This window comes from Delphinapterus leucas, chromosome 16 (assembly GCF_059928025.1).
Source record: "Delphinapterus leucas isolate spDelLeu-1000000601 "Yukka" chromosome 16, BTC_Dleu_Yukka2, whole genome shotgun sequence".
Lineage (NCBI taxonomy): Eukaryota > Metazoa > Chordata > Mammalia > Artiodactyla > Monodontidae > Delphinapterus > Delphinapterus leucas.
In genome coordinates this window covers 32,237,781-32,259,745 of record NC_143144.1, presented here as the reverse complement: position 1 = coordinate 32,259,745, position 21,965 = coordinate 32,237,781, and the positions used below count along the sequence as shown (strand labels likewise).

The 21,965-nt window shown below is 47.1% G+C and overlaps 1 long non-coding RNA gene across 2 annotated transcripts in view; it reads right to left on the bottom strand.

The window, feature by feature from the left end:
* LOC111183552 (uncharacterized) overlaps positions 1–21,965 on the bottom strand; it is a 430,485-nt gene that overhangs the window by 283,477 nt on the left and 125,043 nt on the right. The window lies entirely within an intron of this gene.

Below are 21,965 nucleotides of genomic sequence, written 5' to 3'. Positions count from 1 at the left end.
TTCTTTTCCAATTTGCATTCCTTTTATTTCTTTTTCTTCTCTGATTGCCGTGGCTAGGACTTCCAAAACCATGTTGAATAAGAGTGGCGAGAGTGGACATCCTTGTCTTGTTCCTGATCTTAGTGGAAATGCTTTCAGTTTTTCACCATTGAGTATGATGTTTGCTATGGGTTTGTCATATATGGCCTTTATTATGTTGAGGTAGGTTCCCTCTGTGCCCATTTTCTGGAGAGATTTATCATAAATGGGTTTTGAATTTTGTCGAAAGCTTTTTCTGCATCTATTGAGATGATCATACGGTTTTTATTCCTTAATTTGTTAATGTCATGTATCACATTGATTGATTTGCGTGTATTGAAGAATGCTTGCATCCCTGGGATAAATCTCACTTGATCATGGTGTATGATCCTTTTAATGTGTTGTTGGATTCTGTTTGCTAGTATTTTGTTCAGGATTTTTGCATCTACGTTTATCAGTGATATTGGTCTATAATTTTCTTTTCTTATGATATCTTTTTCTGGTTTTGGTATCAGGGTGATGGTGGCTCCACAGAATGAATTTGGGAGTGTTTCTCCCTCTGCAATTTTTTGGAAGAGTTTGAGGAGGATCGGTGTTAGGTCTTCTCTAAATGTTCGATAGAATTCACCTGTGAAGCCACCTGGTCCTGGACTTTTGTTTGTTGGAAGATTTTTAATTATGGTTTCAATTTCATTACTTGTGATAGGTCTGTTTATATTTTCTAATTCTTCCTGGTTCAGTCTTGGAAAATCGTATCTTTCCAAGAATTTGTCCATTTCTTCGTGGTTGTCCATTTTATTGGCATCTAGCTGTTTGTAGTAGTCTCTTATAATCCTTTGTATTTCTGCAGCGTCAGAAATATGTTGTATTAAGCCCAACATATACTTCAGAAAGTCATGGACCTTCATACATGTTTTAAAGCGTTAACAAAATAATCATTGCCACCCTTTTTGTGGAAAGCTGCTCTTTCAAAAACATGGCTGCCAAGGGCTGATTCTGGATTTTCCAGAAATGAGTTTGAACTGGGCCAGATCCCCAAGGGTTGGCTGAAAGGCTGGTGAGCACCATGCTTCAGACGGGGCTCAAGGAAGCACTCCTTTGGGAACCATGGAGCCAAGGGACAAGCAATGCCAGGGCTGGACTCTACAAGACACTGCAGGGGGTAGACATGCCCCCTGCCCCCGCAGTGCCACCTGTTTCTCAGGAGGTCTGCACACAGTTCAGGGTCCATGCAGCCTGCAGGAAGTAAGGAGCCCTCCATGTCAATGGGAAAGTGCATGCAGGCTGCCTTTTCAGGCTGGTAGAGGGGCTACGTCTTTATTCAAGAGTCCATCAATGACCACCATGAGAGAACGGTCTTGCTCTGCCACAATGACCTACTTCTGCCCTCAGTTTCTGGCTGCATCAGTCATGGCCAGTCCAGGTTGGTTAGAACATCGGGTTGACTCTGCCGCTGGACCTTTTGGGGCAAGAGAAGGAGCAAATAAGATACCCCTGGGCTTCCCTGGTGGCACAGTGGTTGACAGTCCGCCTGCCGATGCAGGGGACACAGGTTCGTGCCCCGGTACGGGAAGATCCCACGTGCCGCGGAGCAGCTAGGCCCGTGAGCCATGGTCGCTGAGCCTGCGCGTCCAGAGCCTGTGCTCCGCAATGGGAGAGGCCACAACAGTGAGAGGCCTGCGTACCGCAAAAAAAAAAAAAAAGTTACCCCTGAGATCTCCTGTGTGAGAAACTGTGAAACAGTGAAACTTGCTTTCCAGCCCCCAGTCACTTCTTGGGACACAGCACTGTTCCCCCCTGCTGCCTACCCCTGCTCTGTCTCCCCAGCTCATTTCTGAAAACCACAGCACAATAGAGTCACACACACACTGTGTGAGCCCAGCCACCAGGGGTCCAGGTCCATGGCCTGGATCCACTCTTGAAGCTTTCTCTCTCACCATTAACTGTAAGCCTGCCAAATAAATTTCACAGCAACCAGGAGGCGAATGGATACATACAGTCACGTGTTCCTGAAATACTCTGCTATCATTCAGGATGCTATACTAGGTATAGGGAGGAAACCTTTCATTTGTCAGACTTTGATTGAGCACCTGATGGGTACAAGACACCAGGAGCAGCCATTCTTGTCCTGTCTGGAAACCTCACCAGGAGGAAGTCAGATGCCACCTCCATCAGTCTTGATACTTCTTGGAGCTACCCTCGGTTGTGAGAACAATGCCCACAGGGGTGTGAACTGCCCACACAACATTAAAGATTCCCACTTATTAAAATAAAAACTGTGATTTGAGAAGTAAGCTTCGGCACACAGGACATGGGTAACACGTCTTACAATCTGATACACTCAGCATCTTTGCATCTCCTTCTGATGACCAAGTCACCACATTATCATCCTCTCCTGTCTCTCTCACGAAGACAGGAATGTCCTTGTGGGGCAAGTAATTGCTGTTCGCTCCACACTGAACAGCCCAGGGTGCCTGAGTTTCTTCTGTCTCCCCTCACGGTCTGACTCTGCTATTCTGACAGGTTTTCTGATGCCCCAACAAGGAACCAAAGTACATAATCCCCGCCATCTTCTGGTCATACAAGTCCTATAGTCATCATTCACTCATTCATTCATTCATGCATTCATTCATTTACTCATTCAACAAAGGTTCTCTGGGCACCTGCTGTGTACCAGGTTCTAAGGTCTCTGCATAAGAGGTCAGAAATGAATTAAGCCTGTCCCTACTTTCTTCCAGACATGTTTGCTGACCTGCGGAAAACCCACCTAACCTCTCAGACCCTCGGTCTCTTCTTCCACCAAGGTGAAGAATTAGGGTTGGAACAGTCTTTAGAGATGATCTAATTCAAGGGTCAGCAAAATACAGTCCTCTAGCCAAATCTAGCCTTCCATCTGTTTTTGTACAGACTGGAAGCTAAATATGGTTTTCACATTTTTAAATGGTTGAGGGGAAAAAAGGAATGTTTCATGACACATGAAAATTGTATGAAATTCAAATTCCAGTGCCATGCTCATTCATTTACCTATCGTCTGTGGCTGCCTGCCTCGCTGCCACAGCAGAACTGAGGACTTGCAAGAGAAATCGTATGGCTCACAAAGCCAAAATCACTTTCTTTATAGAAAAAGTTTGCTGGCCCTGCTCTAGTCTGGTGTTACACGATTCATCCAACTCCACCTCCTCCCAAAGCACCAGCTCGCCCCAGAGGACCAAAGGTGGCCCACAGAAACTACGCAGCAAGCCCCAGGGTTGGGGGTGCATGTGCACAGACAGGCCCTGGAACTTGAGAACCACGGTCCTCTCCCAGGGAGCCAAGTTTGCTTAGCGATCCCTCTTCCCAATCCTGCCCAGAGACTCGCAGGTCTCCACACTCCTCCTTCGAGAGGCCTGGCTGCCCTCGTGCTGGGCTGCCAGGGCCCCAGGAAATGCAGCCCAGTCCCAAAGCCGAGCCCTGGGTTATGCTGAGCATCGGTCGCTTTGGCTCCTGGGCTCCCTGGGCACAGCTGATATTCTGGCACCACAACTTCCGCTCCCATGGGCCAGTCTCCTGCTCTCCTGTTCTTACCCCATGTCTTCACGTTGAATCTTTATGGCATCAAGAAAAGTTAACAGGACCTACATCATCAAAGAAAACACAACTCCTCCTAACTCCTAGGTGGCCACTTCTGCACGGCCCTCAGGCTTCCTCTGTGGACCTGGGGACCTGATTCCTCTGCCATGAGGCACCACAGCCAGGGGACAAGGAGGCAGCGGGGGGTGGGGGTGGGGTGTACTATCTTGCTCCAAATTGTATTCCTGGAACCCAGACGCCTGCCCTCCTGCTGCAGGCCCTTTGCCCTTCCTCTGGCACCTTAAATCTTAAGGTCTGCCCATACCTGACAACTCAACCACCTTCCTGTCACCTGAGATCTCACGCTGCCTTAGTCCCATGTGCCACACCCATCCTCTCTGGGATAAAACTGCAGCCAGAGAGACAAAGAGGTAAGAAAGGGCATCCCAGCAGGGAACTCTACTCGGTGCTCTGTGATGACCTAAATGGGAAGGAAACCCAAAAAAGAGGGGATACATGTATACGTACAGCTGGTTCACTTTGCTGTACAGCAGAAACTGACACAGCAGTGTAAAGGAACTATATACTCCAATAAAAAGAAAAAGGAAAGAAAGAAAGAAAGGAAAGGAAAGGAAGGGAGGTAGGGAGGAAGGGAGGAAGGGAGGAAGGAAGGAAGGAAAAGAATGAAAGGGAAAGAAAGTAACGGCATCCCAACCCATTACATCAGGAATAACCTGGAGGGGGCTTATTTTATAATCTCATCAAGTAAAGAAACAGACCTCTACTCCCCAAAACACACTGGCCCAGAGTTTCCAACTGGTGCATGAAACCACTGGAAGCACTGGCAGCACCCCAAAGTCCTATGCTTTTAGCCATCTACAGAGTAGACAGAAATCAAATAAATAAACTCCTGAATGGACAAGGTAGTTTCAGGTAGGGAAGTTCTGTGAAGGAAACAAGACATGCGGACGTGGTTCTGCGGCAGAGAGTACGTTAGATTTGATCATCAGAGATGACGTTTGAGCAGAGAAGGAGCCAGCTTTGAGGACATCTGGAGAAACACCTGCAGACAGAGGGCGCAGCAAGTGCAAAGGCCCTGAGACAACATGGTGAATACTCAATACTCTAACTGGGGTCCCAGGGCCCACTTCCTTCCAGAGGACGTAAAGTGTCAGATATTTGCTCATCAGCCTCCCTTGCAGCCAGCACATGGCTCCTGTAGGCTCCTCAGTTGGATATACTGACCCCAGACTTTGAGTCAGAAGTGAGTGACACACAGAAATGGGAGCTGGACAGAATGCAGGCTGGCAAGGGTGTCCCCAGTACAGTGGTCATACTGTCTCTAGCGGGGTAGCTGTGGTTATGGCTCTAGCGGCAGAATCCACATCCAGTGCCAGCACTGCTGGTGGGGATGGCCGTGGGGCCTGTGCCCGGAAGCAGCCTCTCAGAGGTGCCCTGCAGCATGATTTGGGGTGCGATTTCTAGTTGCATACCCTCTGATCTTAGTTTTCTGACGCCATAACACTGTTTTATTAAATTTCTTGTCTGCTTACAACACTGGAAGTCACTTTCCGTTGCTTGCTACTCAGAGCCGTGACTGATACGGGCAAGTATGGCAGAGACAGTAGTGCCCACTGAGTATCCATGTGCTCCATTCCATTGCCCAGCCTCCCTTCTGTTTATGTTGGGACCGTGTGATTAGTTCTAGCCAACAGACTGTGAGCACAGGTGACAAGTGTCATTTGGGAGTCTAATATATTTACCACCATGGCCACTTTGGAAGCTACCAGTTGAGACAGCAGCATCATGAAATGGAGGGAGCCTGGATCCCTGGGTCACCAGATGAAGAAAAGCCCTGCCAGCCCACGTCAGATATTGCATAAAGAAGAAACAGGTGCACAGGAGCTGAGCCACTGAGATTTCGGGGTTTATTTGTTACTGAAGCACGGCCCAGTCCATCCTAACTAGTACAGCAAGTTTGAAGATCAGATAAAAAAAAAAGGCAGGTGGCATGAAGCATAATGAATGCTGGAAAGAGGAGAATAGGTGGGGAGAATGGTCTGAAATAACGTTGAAGTTATTAATAATATGAGAAGTTTTTCATGATTTTATTCTAAGTGTGATGAAAAGGCACTGGAGGGTTTTAAGCAGAAACTGACATAGCCAAACACTGGGGCAGACTGCCTCTCCCACAGCTTTTTGTAGGAATGAGGAGCTTGAGGGGGGTGACGGGGTCTCAGAAGACATCTAATCAACCCTCAGCCGCTGTCACACACTCCCCCACTTTGATGCTTTTAAGGAGATACCTGGCCTCTTCTTGCATATTTTCATTGACAGGAAACGCACTTCCTTCTAGGATTCTCATGTTATTCTGGGATTTCCCTGACCGTTTTCATTTTCCTGTAGCCTCTCTCTACTGGTAAACCCCAACAAGTCTGAACACACTCCCTATTCCTCAGAGGTCCCCTCAGAGCTTGCTGCCCTGGTCATGCTCTGCTGAACACACAGCCCCTGGACACTGGCCCCCCGAAGTTTGTCTGTAGGAGAACTGGATTCTGAAAGTGGAGTTAGAGTATGGGCTTATGGATCCAGGATCTCTGCACTGAGAGTATGATCAGCCCAGCAGGAGAGTAGAGCATGCCAGGAGTGGGTTCACACAATCTGTTATGTTCCCATCATGCTCCTCACATGTCCCCTAGAGAGAGCACAGGGAACATCTGAACCTCTGGGCCTGCCTGCCCCTGCCTGCCCTTGTCTACATCCCCAGCCTAACCTTCAGCTCCATGAGCTGATGCAGCAGGAATTTATTTACAAGCTCATTATCCCTGTGAATCATGTCCAGCTTGAGTCAGGGCTTAACAAGGAGCTAAGGGGTGGTCCTTCAAACAGCTGTGCCCATGCAGCCTGGGGAGGGGATGGGCCAGGACAAGTAGGGCCTCACTGTGCCAAGAGCCAAGAGGGCAGATGGAAGCAGGGGATGGAAGATGGCTTGTGCCAGCCCTGGGGTTTGTTCTGGCTCCAGCAATCGTAGGGCTTTTCCAAACTCTGGCTTCATTCCAACACAGAGGTCCCAGATGGAAGATCTGGCTTGCAGTCATTCTTGACTTCTAAGTCCCAAAATGTACCAGCATACTTGAGAGGGTAGAGAAGCAGCAACCCAACATCTTTCTGACTTCTATCTCATCAGGAGTGCCCCTGCTCCACCAGCCCCTAGAGTGGAAGGTTTTATACTATAGTGTTATTCAAATGCAAATGATGACCATTAACTTATTCAAACTTCTCTTACAACCAGCGTTTTATTTGATCACTGCACGTAAGTTTATCCATCTCCATTTGAGAGAAAAGGGTTCAAGGCTCTGAAAGGTGAAGAAAGTGGCCCAAGGTTGACTACAGTAAATGGTACAGTCCAAGACTTAAAGCCAAATCCTTAACTCCACATCCACATTAATCCAAATCTTAATACCTGCCTCTGCTTTCTGATCGCCTTCTGAAGTGCAGAATGATGCTATAACTGTCACGCTTTACTCAGGGAAACAGAAACTCTCCAGATCTTCCGAGCAGAAAGGGATTTAGTTCAAGAAATAGATGCCACGGAAGATTGTTTGCAACACTGGCCATGATTATTCTCCTCCCTGTATCCAAATGATGGGGCTTTGAATTTGGGCTGGTCTTGTAGCTTAGTTTGGTCAACAGAATATGGCAGAAGTGATGCTGCTCCACTTTCAAGCCTAACCTTCAAGAAATCTTGCATTCTTGTACCTGCTTTCTTAGAACCCTGCACAGTCACCATGCATACAAGAATGAGAGACCATGTGGAGTACAGACTAGTCATCCCAGTTAAGGTCACTCTGGACCAACCAGTCTGCAGACCACCTTGCACCTGACTTCAGATGCATGAGACAGCCCAACCAAGACCAGAATAACCACCCAGCTGAGCTAGCTCAAATCCTGATCCACAACTTTGTGAGCTAAATATATCATTGTTGCTTTAAATGACTAACTTTGGGGGCTACTTGTTATTCAGCAAAAGCCAACTGATACAATACTTACAAAACTTTTGGAACAGCTAAAAAATGAAGGTTATTGGATACTTAAAGAGTGAAGTTTCTCTCCGAGCTTTCAGAAGTAAAGAAGTTGCAGGATCTGCTGGAAGTACTACAGTGCTCACAGATGCTCCCAACATGGTTGACTCATAGGAAAATTCTGAGGTTGTTTTAAAACCTCACATCTGCCAAAGACTACCAATCTAACAACCACCGTTAGAGGACAATGATATGGCTTCTGCTTCTTTCCTTCTGAATCTCAATTACCTCTCATTGAAAGAACCTGGCAACTGTTTAGTACGTGTTCTCTGAAACGCAGTTCTCAGGCTTCCATCCCCTGGTATAGAAAAGAGAGTATGGAAGCAGAAAAGTGAATCTAGGTTGCCAAAAGCACAGGGGTCTACTCTGCCTCAGACATTGCTTCTGAAGATACTTGATATCAGGAAGGACTTCTTTTTCCACTGCTCCCCATTGGCACTAGTTCTACCTTTGGCATCACACAGGCATTATTGGCTCATTTCATTCTCATTTAAGGTCTGCAATGAAGGAATGGCTGAATGTTCAGGCACCTGAAATTACAGAAGGATAAGTCCCTTCTGTAATGAAGACAATCCTCAACTTCCCCAACTACCACTCTGATGACTCCATTCTTCTTGTGTCTACATCAGCAACTTTGGGATGGACGAAGGTGACAAAGTCCACTTCTCCCTATTGTAGAGGTGGGGAAACTGGTCCAGGAGCATTGACAAAGCATAGCGATGACAAGGTAAGAGTAAAGAGCTTGGGACCCTGGGTTTTCTCTCTCTACCTCTAAGTCATTAAGTTATGTTGGGGCCTAATTATAACAGCCCATGTTTTGAAACAGACAGAGAGGAAGGATTTGAGGGTTTCCTCCACGGGAAACAGTTCCTCTGAGAATTTGCATTTATGAGAATTTGAAATTCTAAGTGCCCGCAGAATCTCTGCTCTAGCAGGAGGACTCTCTTTCCTGCCTCCTCTCAGGGGTCAACCTCCCCAGGTTGCCTTGGTCTTGACCCTCTTTGAACAATCCCATTCACTCCTATGGATTCAATTTCCACTGAAATACTGATGGCTCCCTGATCTCAGTCTCCAAGCCCATATATCCAACTACCTATTGACTACTGCTACTTGGACTGCCCACAGGGTCCTCCACCCTGTGGAGGTCCTTCCCCCTAACCCAGCACCAATCACCACCAATTCAGTTGGTGGCATCACCAAGTCACCCAAACCAAGAATTTCCCCATCTCCTAGTTTGATTTCCATAACCAGCTCCCTGCCTGGTCTCTTGGTCTCCAGTCTTGTGTCTCCTCAACCAATGAGTCCCACAGCTGCCAGGGGGAGCTTCCCAATCACACATCTGCCATGACACTTTCTAGATTGAAACACTTTATTAGCAACCTGTGACCTATAGGATAATATCCCAAATTCTTGGTCGGGCATTCAAGGTCTTCCCTGTGCTGATCCCTGCCAATATCTTCAACACTATCAATCTCACATTATCCCCCAGCCACACTGAACTGTCTGGGATACCCAAAGCTGTCAAGCACCTTCATGCCTTTAGTCTGCAACACTCTACCTCCATGCCCTTCTGTCCAGGCTTGGTGCTCTTCCTGTGGGCTGTCACAGTACCATGCTCTTAACATCCCTCTTTGTAATTACCTATTAACTGTATCTACCCCACAAGATTGGAAACTCCATGAAGGCTGAGGCCATACCACCAGATGCATCTTTATATCTCAGTCCCCATTGGGAGTGGACACCTGTAAGTGATTGTTAAACAGATCCACTGAGCTCCGCCAGAGGCTGTGAAGTTCACGGCAGAGGCCATGTTCAATCATCGTAACATAATAACAACAGTAATAGCTAAATATTTTTAGCACTTATTTTGGACCGGAGAGTTTACAGGCATTATTAGCACATTTAATCCTCCTCACAACCTCAAGAGATATTACTGTTATGATCCTGATTTGTAGATTAAAAAACTGAGATTTAAAGAGGTTAAATAACTTGCCCAAATCATTCAGCTAGCATGTGGTGAAATGAGACACTAGTTCTCCATTTGGGATCACACAGGCATTATTAGCTCATTTAATCCTCATTTAAACCCATCCGCAGGCTCCAGCCCTGGGTGATCCCTATGGAGATAGGAAGATTTCACCTGTATGCCTGCACTTCTCTAGGCTTAAGAATAAAAGGAAGGGACAGAGGTCCTGGATGTGTTGGCTCAATGCTGTGCAATGGGATCTCCTCACACCCTCCCTCAACAGGCTAGCCTAGTGCTCACTCCAAGTCAGGTGGTCCACACCCTTGACCACTAGACATACGGCCTCTATAGTGTATCCCCTTCACAGTAAAGTGATCTCCATCATGACAGGGTGAGGGCCGGGGTGACATGGAATCCCATCTCCCTTGGTCACATTGTTAACAAGTACAGTCAGCCTCCATATCCATGGGCTTTGCATCTGCTGATTCAACCAATGGCAGATCGAGTAACAGTCTGCAGAGCCCGTGTATATGGAGGGCCAAATGTATACATTACTCTACAAATATCTGGGGGAAGTGCTTAGCTAATTAAAAAATCTTTCTTGCTGCAGGACTTACCATGTCAGTGTACCTTAAACAACAGATATGTAGCATTTCCTAAACCCACTGGACCACAGTGCTCTTCATTTCCTCAGGCATCTGCCAGGACTAGGGACCCAAGGAACACATTTTGGCAGACACTGATTCCGGGTTCCTATCCCTCCATAGTCCTGGGGCTGCACTTGTCTTCATGAGATAAACCAGGTTCTTTCCAATGAATTTTCTTCCCTGCTGCAGTTAACTCAGGTCAGTTTCCATAACTTGCAACAATAGACCTTGACTGAGACATGCCCTCACTTGCCGGCCGAAAGGCCATACCTTGGGCGACTGCTGGGATTTATACTCAGAGGTGGAACATGAGAGACGGATTTGGGGAGGCCCAACCAGTCAGATGTGGTCATGGCAGACTGCGACTGACACCCACCACTGAGAGGTCATCCTCAGAAAAGCATGCTAAAGGGCTCCTAGCTCTTTTTTTGTTTTCAATTTCCTTCCTGATTAGAAATTTGCCATTTTTAAATAAAGAGAACTGTGACTTATGTTTTTGGATTGAGTTCATGTACTTTTGATCTTTCTGTCATGTTTCTGGCTGTTACAGAGTTGCCCTTCTTCCAGGATGTTGAGGTAGGGAGTCACAGGTCCCTTCCAATCTCCACTCACCCCAACTCTGATACATACACACACAAGCAACCTACTTCTACCTAATTTCTCCCAAGTCCACTCTCTGAGCTGAGGAAGGGTTTATGGGTAGAGACAGTGCCCATCCTTGACCAGTGAATGCTCCATATTGGTTTCTAGGAGAATCAGAAGCCCTGGATTGCAGAATATCCCCCCTTCTCCTCACCATGCCCCCACCCCAGGTGAGCTGAAGCTGTGTTCTCTTAGCTGACAGAGCCCATTTAGAATGTGAATGGAGATGGGCTGGTTGCCACCAAAATGGCATCAAGAGTGGACAGAATTGTACTAGGTTTCTCCAACTCTCCTCCTGCAACTGTCCTCACTGCCTGAGCCATGCTGCATGGCCACGCTAAGAGAAAAGGGGGTGACTTGGAGATACAGCCAGACATGGTCACTCCATGTGGGAGGAGACGCTGTTCCCCAGAGCCCTGGGCAGCAAAGACCACTCATTCCCATGCTCCCCAAGTCGCAGGCTGGGAACAGGTCCGTCCTGTCTCTCACTGCACACCATGGCTCACCACCACACGTGAAAGCCCCCTGCTCCTTGAGGCTTGTGCCGCCTGGCTACAGTACCACACTGCACACATCCTATGTGAGTCATCCACCATTCTTCCAGTCCCTCCCCAGGATCATTGAAGGCTTTGGCACTGGGATGCAGCCCCCATCTCCACCCAGAGCTTACCCTGGTAGCTTCAGTTCCCGCAGGAATGTCCCATCAAACACCTTGGATGCTCAGTTCCTTAATCTCATCCATGATGGCCTTCTCCCTCTCTCCACTCCAGCCAGCCAGAACATATTTGGCCATACTCTGGGCTTTGTCATCACCTCAAACTGGCCTACTTCTACTACTCTGAAATCATAAATTCAGCCCAGCCCATTCTTTCTGTTTTGCAATTTTTGTTATGATAAAATACACATAACATAAAATTTACCATCTTAATGATTTTTAAGTGTACGGTTCAGTGGCATTACATATATATTCATATTGTTATACAACCATCATCAGTAACACTTGTTATTTTCTGGGGTTTTTCTGGTTCTTCTTTTTTTAAGATGATAGTCATCAGGGCTTCCCTGGTGGCGCAGTGGTTGAGAGTCCGCCTGCCGATGCCGGGGACACGGGTTCGTGCCCTGGTCCGGGAAGATCCCGCATGCCGCGGAGCGGCTGGGCCGGTGAGCCATGGCCGCTGGGCCTGCGCGTCCGGAGCCTGTGCTCCGCAACGGGAGAGGCCACAACAGTGAGAGGCCCGCGTACCGCAAAAAAAAAAAAAAAAAAAAAAAAATAGTCATCATATGGGTGTAGGGTAGTATCTTATTATGATTTTGATTTGCATTTCCCTAATGATTAATAATACCGTGCATCATTTCATGTGTTTATTAGCCATTTGCATATCTCCTTTGAAGAAATGCCTATTCAAGTCCTTTACCCATTTTTGAATAGGATTGTACGGGTTTTTGTTGTTGTTGAGTTTTAGGAGTTCTCTATATGCTCTGGACACTAATCCCTCACCAGATATATGATTTGCAAATATTTTCTCCCATTCTGTGTGTTGCCTTTTTATTCTATCACTAGTATCTTTTGATGCACAGAGTTTTTTAATTTTCATGAAGTCCAACATGTTTATTGTTTTGTTGTGGGTGCCTTTGGTGTCATGTCCAAGAAGTTACTGATAAACCCAACATGATGAAGGTCTTGCCCTATGTTTTCTTCTAAGAGTTCTAGAAGAAAACTCTTAGAAGAAAGAGTTAGTGAGTGCTCCAGCTTTGTTCTCCTTTTTCAAGATTGTTTTGTCTATTTGGGGTGCCTTGAAATTCCATATGAATTTTAGGATGGATTATTCCATTTCTGCAAAAAACATTCATTGGAATTTTGATACGGATTGACTTGAATCTGTGGCTCATTTTGGTACTGTGAACATCTTAACAGTATTAAGCTTTCCAATCCATGGACATGGTATGTCTTTCCATGTAAGAGTTTTCATTCTTAAGTATTTTTATGCTATTATAAATAAAATTGTTTTTTAAATTTCCTTTTCTATTGTTCATTGTTAGTGTATAGAACTACAACTGATTTTTGTGTGTTGACTTTATTGAATTTATGTACTAGTTCTAACAAAATTTTGTGGGATCTTTAGTGTTTTCTACATATAATTCATATCATCTGTGAACGGAGATGATTTTACTTCTTCCTTGCTGATTTGGTTGTCTTTATTTTTCTTGCCTAATTGCAGTGACGAGAACTTCTAGTACTGTGTTGAAGAGAAACGGTAAAAGTGAGCCTCCTTACCTTGTTGCTAATCTTAGAGGAAATGCTTTCAGTTTTACACTATTGAGTATATGCTCACTGTGGGTTTTTCATATAAGGCTTTTATAATGTTAAGGTAGTTTTCCTCTATTCTGGTTTGTTGAGTGTTTTTATCATAAAAGGGTGTTGAATTTTATCAAATGTTTTTTCTGTGTCAATCGAGATGGTCATGTAGGGTTTTTTACCCTTCATTCTGTTAATGTGGTGTATTACATTGATCCATTTTCATATATAGAACCATCCTTGCATTCCAGGAATAAATCCCACTTGGTCATAGTCTATAATCCTTTAAATATGCTGCTGAATTTAGTTTCTTAGTATTTTATCAAGGATTTTTGCTGCAGTGTTCATAAGGATACCAGCACATTTTTTAATGAGCATCTCCAATTCTTTGGCATCTCTCCCTCACAAATGCTCTAGAAAAATTTTTAACCTCATAGAAGCCTATTTTCTCTTGATCCATCTACATTCTCCCAAACTATCCCCCTTTTGGCCTTATACTTTTCTCTACCCATTGAAGGCCCCAAGGTTCATTATTTTATCCATTCTCTTGTCAATATTGTTTACTTTTTAACTCTTCTCATTCCTAATAAAACCCCAACCCCATATATATTTTATTCTCTGATATTTTTCACTCCAACACTTGGGGACACAGAGCATAACTAGAAAAAAATCGTATACAACCATGACTGTGAGTGTCATTGTAAATTTTGGGGCTCTAAATTTGAGTGAGCCTCATTATCCTGGTTCTAGTCATTTATTTCTCCCTCTCCCTGCAACTCTCTATAAACTCCACCATGAGCCCTCTTGTGTAAGCAGAAGACCATAATTCCTTGAAAATCAGAAGCATCAGACATTCCCTTTCAGGCCCCATTCATTCCCACCTGAACCCACCCTTGCCTTTTTCCTCCCTCTTCCAATAAGAGAGGTGCTCATTCCTGACCAAAACTATTCCCACCCCTATGTTCTGGATTCCAACCTTGTTGGCCTTCACCAAAAAAAACCCACTTTCTTGATGATCCTTTGTAGTAGCCAGGCTTCAAAGATACGTCCCACCACCAATGAACTATTCCTTCTGGTATTCAGACCCTTATGCAGCTCCTACCACACTAAATTTGTCCTGGCCACATATAACTAAAAGAATGCAATGAAAGTAACTCTACATGACTTCCAAGGCTAGGTCATAAGAACCTTGTGACTTTTGCCCTGAGCCCTTGGGACACTTGACCTTGGGAACCCTGAGCCACCATGTAAGAATTCTACTACTCTGAGACCACCATGCTGTTAGGAAACCCAAGTTAGCTACGTGAAGAGGCCACATGGAGAATAAGTGATGCTGGCCAGATTCCTGGCTGTTCCAGCCACCCCAGCCAAGATGTCAGACGTGAGTGAAGAAGCCATCTTACACATAGAGGACTGAGGTCCCACACAGCCCCAGCCATCTCCTGCTGCAAGTCTCCAAGCCTTTATCTAAATCCTTAATCTCTCTGTAGTATTCAATGCCATGAGCCACTCCGCCTTTCTTGAAATGTTCTCCTTGCCTGGCTCCACCAGTGCCATTCTCTTCTAGCTTTCTAAGAATCTGACTGCTTGTTCTTAGTCTCCATCAGGGTCTCCTTATCTTCTGCCACTGTCTTTGTTATTTTTGTGGGGGGGCATATAGAAGTAATATGTTTTGAACATTCAAAAGATGTAAAAGGGCTTCCCTGGTGGCGCAGTGGTTGGGAGTCCACCTGCCGACGCAGGGGACACGGGTTCGTGTCCCGGTCCGGGAAGATCCCACATGCCGCGGAGCGGCTGGGCCCGTGAGCCATGGCCGCTGAGCCTGCGCGTCCGGAGCCTGTGCTCCGCAACGGGAGAGGCCACAACGGTGAGAGGCCCGCGTACCGCAAAAAAAAAAAAAAAAAAAAAAAGATGTAAAAGTGTGTACAGTGAAAAGTTTTCTTTCTCACTCCTATCTCTCAACCACAAGATTCTTCTCCCTGGAGGCAATCAATGTTATCAGTTTTTCAAATATTTGTCCACAGACATATTAGGTATAAACATGCATGTATCTACAAATTCTCCCCCCACTACACACACACACCTTTTTTCCCCACAAGACCGGCAGCATTCTATATACAATAAAATACACCTTGCTTTCTTCACAACAATATATCTTAGAGGTCTTTCCATATCAGTACGTCACAAATGTCTTCATCCCGTCTATTATACCTACCTAGTATACTTTTGTATGCATGTACCTGATTTATCTCATCATCCCTCTTTTTGTGCCTGTTTAGGGTGCTTTCCATCTTTTGCTACTGCAAGCAATGTTGTAATAACTAATCTCATATGCATCATTTTTCACGTGTGGGAATCTTTCCATAGGATAAATTCTTAGAAGTGGTTAGGTCAAAAGCATTTGCAATGTCAGAAGATATTGCCAAATTTCCCTCTATTGAGCTGTACCATTTCCACTCGCATCACCAATGCATGAGTGACTGTTTCTCCATACAGTGTGTTATCAAACGTTTTGATCTTGGCCAAACTGAGAGATGAAATGATGTCTTAGTGAAACTTTAATTATATTTCTCCTATTATGAATAATGGGGCATCTTTTCTTAGGTGTCAGTAACTCTGTACACCTTGTCCATCTTTCTTCTGTGTTGTTGATCTGTTTTATATTGATTTGTGGAAATTCTTTATATAACAGGGAAATAAATTCTGTCAGTGGAGTTGCAAATGCTTCCCAAGTTTGCCTTTTGACTTTGTGTATGTTGGGTTTTGCTGTATGGAAGTTTTGTTTTAATAGTTAAAATTATCAGTCTTTAGTTTTATGGCTGCTGAGTTGTGTGTTGTGTTTAGAAAGTTTTAAAACTCATGTTTCTGGTACATTTAAGGTTTCATTTTGTTACATTTACATCTTTGTTTCATATGGACTTTATTCTACTATAAAGTATGAGGTATAGATCCAACTTTTTTTCCAGATGGTACTCCAGTTGCCCCAACCCCAGTTATTGAATAACACATTTTCCCACTCAATCTGAAATGCCATATTTACCTTAGACAGTATTCTCCTGTATAACTTCTGGAATTACATTTTGTTCCACTGAGCTGTCCAGTACTATGGTTTACTCAATATCGCTTTATAATACAAGTTAATTTCTGATAGGGCTAGTTATCCCTCTTTACTATCCTTTTCCAGAAATTTTGTGGCCATTATTGCTGTCAAGGAACATGAAGAGTCTGAGGGAGCTTTTACTCTGCTTGCAAAGCCAACAAGTTAGCCTGCCCTGTTTCCTGGATGCTGGCAGAAGACATGAGGCTTCTGGGTCAGAGACAGAGGACTTTATTACTCACGACAATAGCAACAGTCAGAGGATCAGCGTTTGTGACAGCCCCATGAGCCCCAGCTCTCACAGGGTGTCATGGCAAAGTCCAGGTGATGCCTGCACACGCAGCGGGTTGTGTCACAGGCGAAGAAACTTGAGTTTAGGGAACCCAAATCTTCTATAATGGGCAGTAAGCCTGCCTGGGTTTTGCTCCAGAGGAAGACCTTATCTTTATTCTACTGGCCAGTAAGCAAATTTGCCCTGTTCTCCAGAGGGAGACACTACCTCTACTTTCCAAGTGTGTTCACTACACAAACATCCCTGAAGAGACAGTCTGGAACAGAGGTAGTCACTGCTTCTGCTCACCCAGAAACATGAGAAGCCCATGGAGAATTGTCTTTTCAACACTTGTTTATTTTTCCATATGAACTTGAGGATCAGTCTGTCTAAAAACAACACAGGCTTCGTTTTTATGGAGAATCCTACTGAATTCTAAAATTATCTGAGGGAGAAAGGACAATTTTATGATGTGAGTTTTTCCTATCCAAAAACATTCAAATGCTTTTTTGTCCCTTGGAAACATTTTAATGCTTTCTCCACTTAGATTTTGCACATTTCTTGTTATGTTTATTCCTAGGATTTTAAAATCTTTTTTTGTTGCTATTGTCAGTGTTTTCAATTCCCATCTTGTCTCTAACGGGTTGTCATTAATTCCTGCTCTTTAAATGAATGGTTTTCCTCCAGGGTCCCTTCTTGAACTTCTTCTCTTCTTACTAAAAGACTTCCCTGGATGGTCTCATTCTCTCTCAGAACTTCAATGAGCACCTGTCAGCCGATGCCTCTCGTTCTGTCACCTCCAGCCCTGGTCACTCTCAGGAGCTCCTGATGCACATGCTGTGGATGCTCCCTGAGTACTTCACACCCAGCCAGTGGTGAGATTAAACTCCGCATCCTTCTCCCCAAACCAGCTCCTCCTCTTTCACTCTAGCCTCAGTCAATGGCACCAGCACTCCTCCAGGTGTCTCCCAGCAGAAGGGGGGGGCTTTCCTTCCCCCTCTTTTCCAATCAGTCGCCAAGTCCTGTCCATTTTTCCTCCTCAATTCCTCTTTAACCTGTGCCCTTACCTCCATCCTCACTGCCATGACCTGAGCTCCTCGCAAATGACTGGGGAGCCCACTAAGTGACCGCTTGATCTTGCATCTCCTCTCTGGTATCAACTCCTATCCTGCTGCAGGAGTGGCCCACAGTTTGGATCACGCCATCTGCCAGAGGTTCCAGGATAATATAGAGACCACCATCCCTCCCTGCCAGCTTGGCATCCCCTGGCCATTAGCGACCTGGCCCCTCCCACCTTCTTGAACTTCAAGTCTTCCATTCCCACGCTATCCTGCACCCATGCATTTGCACATCCCTGTGCCTTAGCCCCAGCCTTCACCTGCAATATCCTAACCCACCATGACCCTCTTTACCCGACTACCTCCTACCCCTCCCTAAGGTTTCAACTCAGACATCAGCTCCTCCAGACTTCCTGACACCCTCATCTGCATGAGATGCTTTCATTCATTCATTCATTTCCTCATTTCAGCAGGCATTTATTTGGTTCCCCACTTGCCAGCTCGGTGCCACAGATACCAAGATGAATTGAGAACACGTCACTGCCCTCTTGGAATTCGCTATCTCAGCTATTGTCATTCAGAATATGGTCTGGAATCAGCATACCAGGGAGCTCCTTAGAAGTTAGAAACGCAGAGGCTCAGGCCCCATCTTAGACCTGCTGAAGGCAATCTGCATTTGGACAAGATCCCCAAGTGATTCATGTGCAAAATAAAGTTGAGAAGCACTGATCCAGGTGACATCTAAACAGAGAAATACAATAAACACAATAAACGAGGTAAGTGTAACCTTAGAGCAATGCAGAGGGTGTTCTGAGAACATGAGGGGAGAAAGCTAACTGAACATGGAGGGAGGGAGGGAGAGAGGGAGAGGCTGGAAAGGTGAGCTCAGGACGGTAAAGCAAGTTGGAGTTGGCGAGAGGGGTCTTCCAGGCAGAGGACACAGCTTGTGCAAAGGCATGGAGGGAGGGAAGTGTGTATGCTGGATTGGGAATGCAAGAACCATTGGGTGCTAAGTGCAAGGTCCTAACAGACTACTGAGAGAAAAAGCACACTCCAGCTTCACTTCCTAACACTCCACCCTAAACTCATGACCCATCTCTTCAACCACCCACAGCTGGGGGCAGGGGGGGAGGGGGGGGGCAGGGGTGTAGGTACCACTTCCTCAACTGCCAGGCCAAGGAGCTTAGGCATGCACTATTAAGTCCCTGCCAAATAAAACAGTTTGCATTTCAAAGGCACAATTTGCTGGATTTGAGTGTGAGGTGTCTTCAGCGGGGAACCTGATTAGGGATCACAGTTGTGCAGGCCAGCAGTGACACCAAACCAAACCCAGGCAGAGGCAATTTGGGTGGTGAGGAGAAAACAGACTGCAGAAAGATTTGAGAGGTCAAGTGGTAGGGATGGATGTGGGAACGATGCAAAGAAAGCAGCAGGTATAATTCTCATGACACAGGTTTGTGTTCATGAAAGTAAAAATCAACAAGGCAGGGGCAATAGGAGAAAGAACCAGCATGGGAGCGAAGTTAATAAGTGCTGGTATTTACTGGTCCAGTGTTGAGCACCAAAATCAGTACTTTGCATGGATTTCCTCGCAGCAGGGACTATTACTGTCCTCAGTTTACTGAGGAGGAAACAGACACAGAGAAGTTAAATTATTTGTCCAGAATCACACAGCAAGAAGTAGCGGAGCTGGGATCTGAGATCAGGCCATGACCACTTTGTCACCCTACTTTGTGGACTGGCTGCTGACGTGCTGGGAGCTAAGGGCTTGCAGACTTCCAGTGGGAGAAGGATGAGAGGGACAGAGGCTCAGGTGGGCCATCCGGTAGGGTGTCAACCCACAAAGGTTGCCAGATCCCTTGAGTGGATGGACAGGACGATGCAGGAAGTGGATGAGGGCGTGCTAGGGTTGGTGACAATGGGTGGGGCTCCACAACCACAAGGCTTCTCAGTGCCCTTTGTGATGTCATTCGCTGGTTTAGCCAGAACCCAGCATTAGGCAGATAACCCAGGAAACTTAGGGACCATCCTCTCCTTCTGGGACCCAGGGCAGAAACTAGGGAGAGCAGGCGATCCTTATCAAAGAAGGGAGACAGACGAGCTGAGGCCAAGCAGGAGACGGGCTTCAGGGGTCAGAACGCAGACATAATACTTCACAGGCCCTTCACCTCCCACCTCCCACCGCAGGGATTCCACAATAGTGGCACTCTGCCCCCACCCACCCCACCCCAGCTGTGTTGACAGCAAACCCTTTCTGTACTTTCTGACTCGGTAGTAATACCACCTCCAGACCATCATCTTCTCAACCGTCAGACAAAGGCTGTGACGCCCTCCTCTCAGGAGGACCAAACGGTCCCTCCACAAAGAAGGTACTAGACAGGTTGCAGGGAGTTTCCACATCACTGGCAGTACCCCCAGCACCCCGCAGTGGGGAAGGTCTCTTCACTGTGGGTATCAGGGCCAAAGCTAGCCAGGAGAACCAAGGCCCCCAGCACTCCCAGCTGAGGCCCCATTGGCTGGGCGTCCAGGCTGGGACTCCTGGCTAGCTGACAAGGGCTCCCCAGGGAGCCCCTGCCTCTCACCTTGGCTGGCAGCCTCAAATATTCATTGAGGGGGGCGGGACAGCTGAGGGGGGAGAGCACAGCCTGAAGGGGCCCCCGCGGTTCAGCCTCAGCCCATTACAGCCGACCTGAAACAGGCCTCAAATTGCCAGAGCTGCTGGTTTTGCAAAAGGAAATGCAGAAATTCAAACCTTTATGTGAAATCACCAGGCTTTTAAACGTAGACAACTAATTTATAAATAGTGTAAACACTGGGGTGGCTAGTCTAGTCTAGATCATGTCTAGGATTTGAATTAGGTCTTACGTCACCTCAGCCTTTGGCAAGGACAAGGATGGCACCTGGCCGTGCCTCTGAGTGTGCACGGACACGGCCATGTGTGTTCCTGCATATGAGCATGTGAGCAGGGCATGGCAGCAGAGTCCACAGTGATGCGTGTGTCTCTGTGATCACACTGCAGAGATGTGTTAGAGGTAAGCCCGTGAGTGAGCACGTGTGCTCGGTTCTCACGTGCGCATCTGTGAACCGCATGAACAAGCACAGGCTTAAAATGCGCGACAGCACGTGTGACCATGAGCTCCTGTGCTCGTGTGAGTGCGCACATGTGTGTTAATGCACTTGCACGTGCGCTCCAGAGTGGGCCCGTGTTTGCACACGTGAATGAGCCACTACCCCAGAGGGGAGCTGCGAGCACACGGGTGGCCACAGGAGCGCGCTCGGGGACGCGCGTGCGCGTTCGCGCAGCGGGGGCGGCGGCCTTGGCCTTGCGGAAAGCAGAGCCTCCCTCCTACCCCGCCTGGGTGTCCCGCGCCGGTCGGCCGAGAGGAGGGGAGGGGCGGCATGACAGCTGCGCCCCAGGCGCTGCGGGAGGGAGGAGCGCAGCGCCCAGCCGCGGCCATTAGTCACCAGATGTCACCTTCTGCTGCCAAGGCGGCGCCGGGCGCAGACAATGGCCTCGCGGGCCGAGGGGCGGGCCGGGCCGGCCCCCGACCGACCCCAAAGCCGCGGCTCTGCTGACACCTACAGCCCCGTGAGCACCCTCGGCCTGCCCCTCTGCGTTTCGCGACGCTGGGCTGCCGCTGCCTAACCCCTTGGCTCTTTGCCTTACTGCCAACCACCTTCTCCACGTCCCCTCCCCTTGTCTGCTTTACGCCTCATTTTTCACGATGGCAGGACAGGTGCCACCTCCTCCAGGAAGCATTTCCTGGCCTGCCCCTCTCTAGTTCTCACAGCCCTCTCCCCTCACCCTGCCCCAACTTGGATACCAGTCTTGGGGCCAACGCTGTCCTCCCAGACTGGCTCTGTGAGGTCAGCACAGACTATCCTTTCTTCCCCTGTGTCTGGCACAGCACCTGGCACTCAGGGCTGAGTGCCTGGAGTGACATTTGGTGCCTTCTAATTTGCAGGGGAATCATGCGAGATGGTGAAGATCACTGCCATCCACGCATTGGTGCACTAGACCCTTCACCCCAGAAATCCAACCAGGGAATCACTGAGCTTTTCCCTGGGCACAGATACCCCCCGAAATTAAAGTGGTGGCGTGAGGCTACCTCCTTTGCAGCAGGGGCCTAAGCGGTGGCAGAATTTGGGGGGATCATTTTTAAATGCCCACCACTGCCACGGTCACGGCTTTTGGTACACAGCCTCTGCTCACTGCTGACGCTGGGATAGCCAAGCGTGGAGGATGAGGATGCAGGCCCAGAGAATCCTCCTTGGACCTCAGGATCCTAGGCCAGAGGTGCTCAAACTTCCTCCGTAAAGGGCCGGAAGGTAATTACGT